At 34.9% G+C, this 10487-nt stretch overlaps 1 pseudogene; it reads right to left on the bottom strand.

Moving 5' to 3' along the window:
- Window positions 1–333: 333 nt before the first annotated feature.
- LOC149191066 (putative beta-1,4-xylosyltransferase IRX10L pseudogene) lies at window positions 334–9516 on the bottom strand (annotated as a pseudogene).
- Between the last annotated feature and the right edge of the window lie 971 nt (window positions 9517–10487).

Below are 10487 nucleotides of genomic sequence, written 5' to 3'. Positions count from 1 at the left end.
AAACATAAAAATTCAAAGACAATAATTCAGACATAAAAATCTATACTTATTACCCTGAGATCTCCATTGTACAGCATCAAGGATCTAAAAGTAGGATATGACTTGTAAAACTCTAACCACAACTATTGTACAATGTTAGTGATTCTTAGAAATAGTATACAAAGGAAACTTATATGTTGTCTAAACATAACTTATAAATGATAAGCTACAAAAGAATAGAATGGCTATTTCCTTAAAACTCATCTTGAGGTGTTAAGTGAAGGTACATTTGCAATTTGATTACACAATGTGTATATTCTACCAGGGCTTTAGATCACCAGGAGGGCCTGCTATCTAGTTCAAAATATTTTGATTAGGTTTCAAGTAAATACTGCTATCATGAGGCAATTTGTGGGATATACCATTCAAAATATGATGGAAGGCATCTCTTGGTTGAGCAGGTTGCGGAAACAGCATGGCCTACTTCATGGCAAGATTAGCGAGCAATCGTTGCTTCCTCAATATGACCTCTGGTGGAATAGATGTAAGAATAGTGTCCAGGTTAGGTACATCTTTTTTAGCTACAAACACCCCAATTTCTTCCTAGGGTATGGCATCGGCAAAAGGTAGCACAATATCATCCGCTATAATGACTGGAATACAACTGAATATCACTCCTTCGACAAGTCTTGGACTCCAGGGGGCCCAGAACAATGGACATAGACAAAAAATGGCCCATTGCATGTCCTCGTAATAAGTAGTAGGGTGCTCAGTAGAAATTTTAAAAAGAGGGTTGTCTTTAAAATTCTCCCATACCGATGCTCATGGACCCCTTGCATAGTAACCCTTTCTGGATCATTGCCCACATCATAAAACATACCACGAAAGTAAACAAAGATTGACCAAGGAGTGTTGGGAGGTATCAAGTGTGCCTGCATCTTTTGTGGAGGAGCATAAGGTGGAACTGTGATTGATCCTTCCTTCAAGTAGACATGGTATCACTGTCCAAATGTTTGAACCAATGTGGCCCACTGCAACAATGGAAAAATACCTCTCTCAATAGCTTTCTCTTCTCGGTAGTGGAAGCATGCACCAAAATCATGTGGCACCACAAAGAAATGATCTGCCCCTTCAGTGCGATTCCAATATGGCCAATTAGTGGAAATGTACTGAATAGCACTTCTCATCATTCAGGGAGATTTAAAGGGCAATGGAAACCCATTTGGAGTGAGATCACACGTAATATACACCAGAGTATAAAACTAGCAAAAATTAGAGGAATAGAGGATGAGGAGGAGGCGGCAATTGCTAGAAATAGGTTTTTTTGTGCTTTTCCTATTTCTATCCATTGTTTCTACTTTTGGGCAGAAATAGCAGTAGCACCGATAGTCCAAGTGAGTTGCTGGTAGTGTTAGCGATGTTTTGGAGGATGACCCAATTGGGAGATTGAAATTGTTCATTTATGAGATACCCAATAAATACAACAGGAAGATTTTGGCTAAAGATCCTAGATGCCTTACCCATATGTTTTCCATTGATATCTTTATGAACCAATTTTTGCTTTCCAACCCTATCCGTAATTTGAATCCGGAGGAGGCTGATTGGTAAATACAAGAGAATACAGGGCCCATGAGAAGCTAAGCAGAGAAGGGCAAGCAATCAGAGTGATGCACTTAAGGACACACATGGCAGTCATAAAAGAAGTTCTAGATTGCTGGTAAAATGAAAAAAAACCATTAAATTAGTCTTAAACAAAATCAGTTCCACATAATTTTTATACTAAAATGCTTACTAGTAATTATGAGGGTTATAAACTCTTTTAGCGAAGATTTGGGTCTAGTGGGTTTTGGGTCCAGATTTTGAATTTGGCTCTGATACCACGTGTGAGGCTCCATCCTAGGGCCCTCTAACAGCACTAAATTTCTCTAATTTTAAATACAATAGAATGGGAAATAACTTATTTCTAACTAAACATTTAATTGATAATAATTTACCATTAAAATTTATAACCCACATTTAGATGAGTAAGCATTTTATTGCGAGCACTTACATGAGTGATTTATAAAGAGAGGAATACATGTTCCAATAGCTTAGTTGAGATGCCCTTGAGACCCTGCTGAGATGCTCCTCTTGACTACCGACTGGATTTACCTCCCAGCCAACTAGGAAGTATTTCCTAGTCTAGGAAACCTCAACAGGTTCCTCTTGAAGCCCTGAAAATCGGGTCTACAACAAGGAGGATACCCGCCCGGTCCGGACCTTTATTGGCAGCTCCTTTTCCGTTTGGTATAGCGGGTCCGACTGGGGATATGGGACCAGTTTCCCAATTTCAGTGTGTGTGTGAGAAAGATTGATATTTCTGTTTCTAACAGTTTCTAAATGGAATACTTCTACTCTAATTCTAATCTAATAATAAGTAAAATATATTCTAATGACAGAAATATGTAAATCTACACTAACCCGGGGTGCAATCTTTCTTCTATGCGATCTAAAATGATTTCAAACAACAATTGGTAATAAATATCATTCAGTTGTTATGAGAAAAGAATTCAGTACCGATGAACCACTTCGTATAAAAAGTTAGACGAAACAGTTGTGCAAAACATATCGCATAATAAGCTATTCATACACTAAGCATAACTAAATAGCTATCACCGTACAAAAGTGCCAAATGATAACTCAGGAATTCTTACATTAATATATAAATAACTGAACTAGAAATCACTTTAACACAAGGCAGAAATAGTTAAGAGATAGAAATATCATTTATAACTAGTCCTACTCATGAGCTTCAAGTGATCACGATTTATCTTTCCTTGATCAAATATCCACTAAGAGTACAAAACTACAACATCAGTAGCAGATATTAAATGCAAACATCAATAAATCCTGTTCCATTCATTCATCAAAACCTCCTCAGAGGGTACAGGAGTGCATGTTCTGGGGATAAGTTTTTGATAAATTTCAGGACCCTTCTCTAAATGCATGAGAAGGGTTTAAATACTACTAACTAAATCTAAAAATAAATTATTACAAAAATGTAGGATGTGGTTTAAATGACCGTCCCCTTTTTAGGAAAATAAAACAAAATTAAAGCTAAAATTAAATCTAACATTAAACTACTTCTGTATTTGGTCCTTGAAATCGCACGCATGCAACATCTGTTTGAGAAGAGTCGGCTGACTGACTTCTGCTTTTAGCTGAGCTGAGAAAACAGAATCGACAAGAGTTGGCACCATTTTTTCAGCCGAATTGATGATACACTTAACAGTCATCCACTGGCTATGTGGCTTTTCCAAGTATGCCCAGTAATAATCCCAGTTCAACCTGGTTAACCCTTGAATTGATTTTGCCTTTTCTTGAGCTCTCTGTTTCCAATATGCTTGTGGTTTTGTTTTCTTGCAATTTTCGGAGTTTGCAGGTGACTGGGCAATTAGCAGCTTGCCTTTTCAGAAAATTTTTCTCAGCGATGCGCGATTAGCGCTAGGTGCTAATCGCGCATCGGAAACTACCTACGTTTCTTGATCCGAGTTTCCTTGATGCGTTTTTTGCCTTTTGCGCTTTTTCCTTCCAACAGATATAAAGTTCAAAATTTGTAAAAGTAATACTTCTGTGAACCCTTGACTTTGAATCCTAAACTGTTTGTTTCTGATATCAACTCTATCCAGTGTCCACTTAACCATGTTCGTGGATGAGAGAATTTTGGGCCTTGCTGCTATCCGGTGTAAGAATGAACAAGCTAGCTCTGTAAGGGATGCTTCTGAAGAACCATTTGAGCCCACAGTATCAGTAACTTCCATTACTCTGGTATTCTCCTCTTCGAGCAGATTATACATGCCTTCCCACGTAGCTATTCCCATGTCCCTGTTACAGGCCGTGTCTGTATATAAGGGCGCCATTTCCTTTTCTTCTGAGCTCGGGGCTTTGCTTTTCTTTCCCATTTTAACCTGCGTATTGCTTTGTATTGGCCTCTGTTCTCCGTTCCTGCAATTCACAAGTGAAGCGAAAATGAATGACAAGGAAGGGTGATGGGAAAGTTTTAAATGCCGCAAACATATCAAGCATACCACCTTACGTGAAATGATGCATTGAAAAGCACGCACCCATATTCCATTATAACTGGCAATTACCTCATTTATTAGCATTAAAGCACATAACCAAGTGTCAGCTTAGGGAAAATACTTTTCTTGAATAACGTGTTTGCTTGCTCTGCGATGAAGTGATTTTTCGATTTGCTTCGCAACATCGCAGATCGCAACATCGCAACATCGCAAAATAACAACATCGCAAAATACAAAAAATTGATCGTTCGTGACATCGCATTATCGCGGTATCGCTGTATCGCGAAATCGCAACATTGCAGATCGCAAGAATGTTATGTATGCCAATCTTTGTTAACCTATTTTATGCGAAATGTGATCTTGCGATCGACGTCATCGCATATCGACAAATTTTAAAGTGTTTCATGTAAGTTGTATTTGCTGGGTGCGATGCGATACTATCGTGTATCTCAATCTCGCAATATTGGAACTTCGGCTTGTAAGGAGACATCCTGCTATCTTTTTGCGATGTGATTTTCCTAAGGAAAGATTTTAACTTACCTTATCATAAAACTTAGATTTTTTAGGTTTTCAAAGGAAGGTTTCCTAAGCTTATGATGGTAAGTTTATTCAAAAAAGGAAATTTAAACACTACTTTGATTTCTTAGATTTTTAACTAAGGGTCCCCACTTATTTTGTATTAAGAATAACACTCAATAAGAAGGGGGGTTGTTGCTGGCCACAATAGTTCCCTAGCCCTCTGAGCCCAAGTCCAACTAGATGTAGTGTGTCCAAGTTAAACAATACTCTCCTTCTCTCCCTTCTCTTTTCTCCACCTTTCTCTCAAAACAAATCCTCCAAAACCACAACCAAAACCAAAACCAAGACAAAGGATCCCCCTCTCCTCTCATCATCCTTCCCCTTTTATGCCTCTTCCTCCCATCCACCTCAACCATCTATCATTAATGTCATAACTGCCCCCTCATCCTTGCATTTGACTTTTCTTACCATATTTTTTCCCAAATAAATTTGAGCGGACATTTTGGGGATAAGATATGGATATTTAATTTGGTAATTAATTGGAGAGGACCATATCTCCTCCCAAATAAATTGATAGGACATTTTGGGGATACGATATGGATATTTAATTTGGCAATTAATTGGGAAGGACCATATCTTCCCCCAAGTAAATTTGAGAGAACATTTTGGGGATAAGATATGGATATTTAATTTGGTAATTAATTGGGGAGGACCATATCTTCTCCCAAGGAGATTTTGAGAGGACATTTTTGGGGGTATGGATATTTTAATTGGACTAAATGGAAGGATACCATATCCTATCCAAGATTAAATTTGAGAAAACAAGTTGGGAATTGAATAATAAAAATAATAAATTTTATATCAATAAATAAAAATTACAGCTTCCCAAATGAAGGTATTTACCAATATTTCTTGATAATTAAGATTCAATATTTTCAGTTAATTTAAACACTAATAAAATATGCATGATAAGATTAAGTGGGGCATTACAAATAGGAATTTTAACCCTTTCTATTTCTCTTTCAACATTAAAAACAGTTGGGACATGTTTTTCAGTAATGGATTGTTGTAGCTGATTTTGGTTAGATATATGGTATTTTAGAAACTTTCACTTGAGGTTAATCAAAGGTAACCTTTTTTACAGGTCTACTAGGACCTTTTCTAGATCTTAGGTCATATCTTCTTTCAGCAGTGAGAAACTCAAAAAAAGATTGATATTAGGAAACTTGGGATGACATTTGATTTTGAGCTAGAGGTTGGTCCTGACTGATTGAGACAATATCATTTTGAGATGATGGATCTTCAAAATAATTGGTATCATTTATAGCAGCAGGGACAACTTCTTGAGGGTCTTGGTCATAAATCATTAATGGAGGTTGAATTTTCTTATCAGTATTTGGTCTTTGCAAAGTTTTAGGTTGGAAAGGTCTTCTATATTGAATTGAAGGTTTATTTGCAACTTGTTGGGTTACTCTGGGTTGAGTTTCCAATCATGAAATTCTATTAGATAGAATTCTTAATAAAGAGGTCATGTCACCAATTTTTTGTTCTTCATATTTGATCTTTGATAATGAAGTACCTTCCTATCTGCCTTTCATTTTTATTTCAGAATTTTCCGCCTTACTAGATGTTGACCTATTAGCTTCCACTTCAATTGCATTAATTTACATGTCTGCTAATGTTTCATATTTTCTCTCTCTAAGCATTGCAGCAAAATCATCATCAAATGCTTTAGAAAATCTAAATTTATTTAGATTGACTAGGGGTTTACAATCTGGTGGCATCTTGTTATAAATCTTATTGAATCTTTTGATAAAGTCTGCAACAGGTTCACCATGGTTTCTTCTCAAATCTTGAAATTATTTTAAATAGTAAACAAGATCATTCTTAATTCCCCAGTGATTCTTGAAGATGTTGGTTAATTCAGCCCATGAATTTATAGAATTTGTCTGTAATTGTCAAAACCATATCCTGGCATTTCCCTCTAATGATTGAACAAAAAGTTTGGTGTAAACATCCTCATGTTAAATTCTCATATTGTCTGCAAAATCAAGAAATGAAGCCAAGTGATCTTTTGCAGATGGCCCAGTTTCTCCATTGAATCTGGGGAAATGTTTCAAATACACTTCAAAAAAATGGGCTACTGGTGGAAGTATTTATGGTGCAAATTGAGCTATTACAATTGGACCAAATCCAACCATTTGGTATTGTAATGGAATTGTTTGTTTGAGAGAGAAAACTTTTCTTGAAGATGGTTGGGATGGAGGTTTAGGTTTCTTGAAAATCTGAGGATGAACAAGTAATTTCTAAAATTCAGGTGTTATTTTCTCTTGATCTTGAAAGGCTAGAGGGTTGGTGTAAATACTAGTTCCTCTTCGGGCTTGGTAGAAATTAAAGGATGAGTATGTATGAGAGAGGAAATAAAATCAACAGGTTTCAATTCAGTAAATTGAACCTTAGGATCTGCTTCAATATCATATGTTTTTGAATGGGAAGTAGGAAACACAAAGGTCTCAAGCTGATGAATTAGTAATGATGATTGAAGATCTACTCCTTTAGAAAGGAGTTCTAAAAATTTAGGTACAAGATCTCATAATCTAGCAAGTATTGGAATTGATTGAAAACACTTAGTTTGTGAGGGTATCTCAGGTGGAAGAAAGGCAAAAGCAGATTAGAAGTGGGTGCTTCTGATCTACGTCTGATAGATGGAATTCTCACAAGTCTCTCTGGATCTAATAAACGAGAGAATAAATTGGATCTGAATGAGATCTAGTATGCTTGTGTGAAGCCATATTTAACCAGTGAAGTCTCCAGGTGAAATATTTTAGCCTGCTAACCTCTTATTCACCATTAAGAGGCAAGTATGTTCGTTGTCCCACAGAAATATTTTAAACTTCGTTCCTTGAAAACAACGCTAATCTGATGTTGTATCTTTGTAGATATTTCTAGGCTGGTGAACTGTGCCAAAGCATATAAGTAAGGTTTTAATTGAATTGGATGACCAATGTATTAAACCTTTAACACTTGTAAACTCTAAATATTTCTGAGAAGTTCACAGGGCTAATTTTCATTCATAATAGAAAAAATATTTAACTTGAGTTTGAAAGTAGAAAATAAGAAGATATGTGATAATCAAACATCCATATTGACTATTTAATTAATCAAATACAGTTGATGTGTGCAGAATAATTCTACAACCAAACAATATATGTTCAAGAGATAACAAAAGGAAAGATATAGAGCAGCGAACTTAAACAAATTGTTTAGTTAATTAATCTCTTTAATGATTATAAATTTGCAGCAGGTTGTTAGGGAAATTGATAGCCAATCTAGTCTTTCCCTAACTCCTATGTTACCTTGAACATATGAAGAAATAAATTATGGAAAACATAAATGAATAAACAAGAAAAACTCACGTGAACACAAAAGTTGTTAAGAATGAAGATAAAGTCCTCTGATTATCTTCAGAAATATTTCAGAATATTACAATAGTTTCACAACATCATCACAAGGGTTCAACTCTTCCTTCTTCAAATTACAAATATTTATAGACTGTAATTCAAAAATATTTAGATCTAATAAAATTTATTACAAAATGAAATATTATCCAAAATCGATTTGGATATTACAAAAATAGAACATAAAAATATTTTTTCTAAAATGATTTGAGTAATCAACACATAATTCGAGGGTGTTGTTTGATGACTGTTGCTTCAAACTGAATTTTCTGCTTCCTTCTCCTATTATCCTTCTTTCTTTGCAATTGGTTGCTAAATTTTTGCATTTTTTTTTACTCGATGAGTTCAAGTAATTGATCACATCTTTTATCATCTAGAATAGAAATTTTTTTCACTCTTCTATATTCCTCATCAACTTTTGTATACTTATCAAAGGTTGGCCTAGTAAAGAACAAATGTTGAACTTCATGTTGGATGAAAAGATCATATTCTAGGAATTCAAGGAATTCTTTACCATTGATTATCCCTTTGACTTTAGAAAACTCTGTTCTATCTGTTGCTATCTCATGCAATTTGTATTGGTAATTTTATAGTGGAATCAATTGGCCACTAAAATCTCTTAGAGTTGGAAGTCCTTTCTGGCATAAAATATTAAACATTCTATGAAATTTCTTAACCTATGGTTCTAAGTTTTGACATTTATTTTCTAACTGTAACATTAAGTTCCTTTTTTTCAAAACTCTTCTTACTTCTAGGACTGTATCAGTCCTATATTCAATTCCAAATGCCTCCAGTTCTCGATTATTCTAGTTGCTTCCCCTGGCTTGTGATCTAAATATTCTTTTACTTCTGTAATGGATGCCTTTGACCTCTACAACAGTTCCTCCTATTCAAAAATGACTTCAATAGATTTCCAAAGTTTAGTTATGGTTGAATTTATATCAATCCATATTTTTCTTTTGCTTCAAATAATGTTTGTGTAATCAATGATTCATTTCCATGTTTTTCCAGTTCCTTGATTAACCTGAAGATTTTTTGTACTTCGGCAAGATATGCATTATTAGATTTTATTTTTTCATCTTGGGTCTTCTCCAACTAAACTCTAAATTTTTTAATCTCCATATCTTTTAATGACAGGTCTCCCATAGCTTTTGATAGTTTCTCTGCTGGATTCTGACTAGTAGAATATGTCTCTATTGTAGACACCGTTGTTGTAGATGTCCCTGCTCCAGTGTTGATTTGAAGTTCTCTTTCTTTGATTAATCTTCCATATTTGCCTCCATCTTCTGAATTTGTACATTTTGTTCCACAATCATTCGAAGTATGTTTTCTTTTTCCTTTTCGAGTTTCCCCACTTCTTGTGCTTGGATATGTTCAGTTGTTGGTACTTTCAGTTGTTTCCTTAGTTCCTGGATGTCTGCATTTTTGCTTTTAATTATTTCCTCAACTGCCTTTACATCTTTAGGATTCAATCCTAATTTTGAAACCAGATCTTCCATCCCTTTAATTTTGGTATCCTTAGCTAGAGAATACATCTTTTCTAGCTTCAACTAAGACTGAATATTGTTCAGAGATGCATGTAGCTTAGATGTTACCATGACAAAACTTGTCAAGGATGTGCATATAATCTCTCCTACTTTCTTGTGAATATCAATTTTATCTATAAGATGTATTTGTTTAGTATCAAATGAAAACACAAAGGTTTTGTAATCTTTATCACTCTTAGGCACAGGTATCTTTGGTTCCAAAAATGCTAATTGGAACTATCCTATTTCACTATCTACAACAAAAATTAATTTAGTCTAAGTTGTGGAAGACTGTTTCCAGAAGTCTGCATATGTTGAAGTTTTTAGTGCCTCGTTTTTCTTCTTCATCTCTAATAATTTTGCAAAAATCTTATATTTCCTTGAAGAAGGAGAATCTATGGTGGTTTCTTCAATCTGCTATAATGAAAATTCAGATTCTCTTGAAAGTATGACTATGGTAGGTTCTTCAGAAGTTTGAACATCTGAGGACTCTTCTTCATCATTTATGGTCTTTCTTCTCATGAATACTATGAATGTAGCCTTTTGTAACTATGATCCTACTGGAGATAGAATTTCTCTCGATCTTTTCAATTATTTTTTTGTCATCCTTGGAGTTTCCAATTCTATTTGACTGGAAACTAACTCCTCAACTTCCAACAGTGTGTTCTCTTTCCATTCTTCTTTGTTGGCATACCTTTCAATCTCAGGTTTTGCAATGTGCACATATGGTGCAAATTTATTTTCAACTCTCATTGATTATATTACTCCTAATGGATCATATTACCAAATGAAACTCAATATAAACCTCATCTAACTTAAAAAATCATTGACTTTTTTTTTTGCATCTCTGGTGTTGATTATGAATGGGCCAACTTGTGCCTTTAGTTTAAATTGATATTCTTTTTTCCTGGAAAAAAAATGAAGATCATCCATGCTCATCATTT

Source organism: Pinus tabuliformis, chromosome 3_1 (genome assembly GCF_031772625.1).
Source record: "Pinus tabuliformis cultivar Carrire ecotype Pingquan chromosome 3_1, CPIR1, whole genome shotgun sequence".
NCBI classification, from domain to species: domain Eukaryota; kingdom Viridiplantae; phylum Streptophyta; class Pinopsida; order Pinales; family Pinaceae; genus Pinus; species Pinus tabuliformis.
This window is presented reverse-complemented; position numbering and strand designations above follow the sequence as displayed.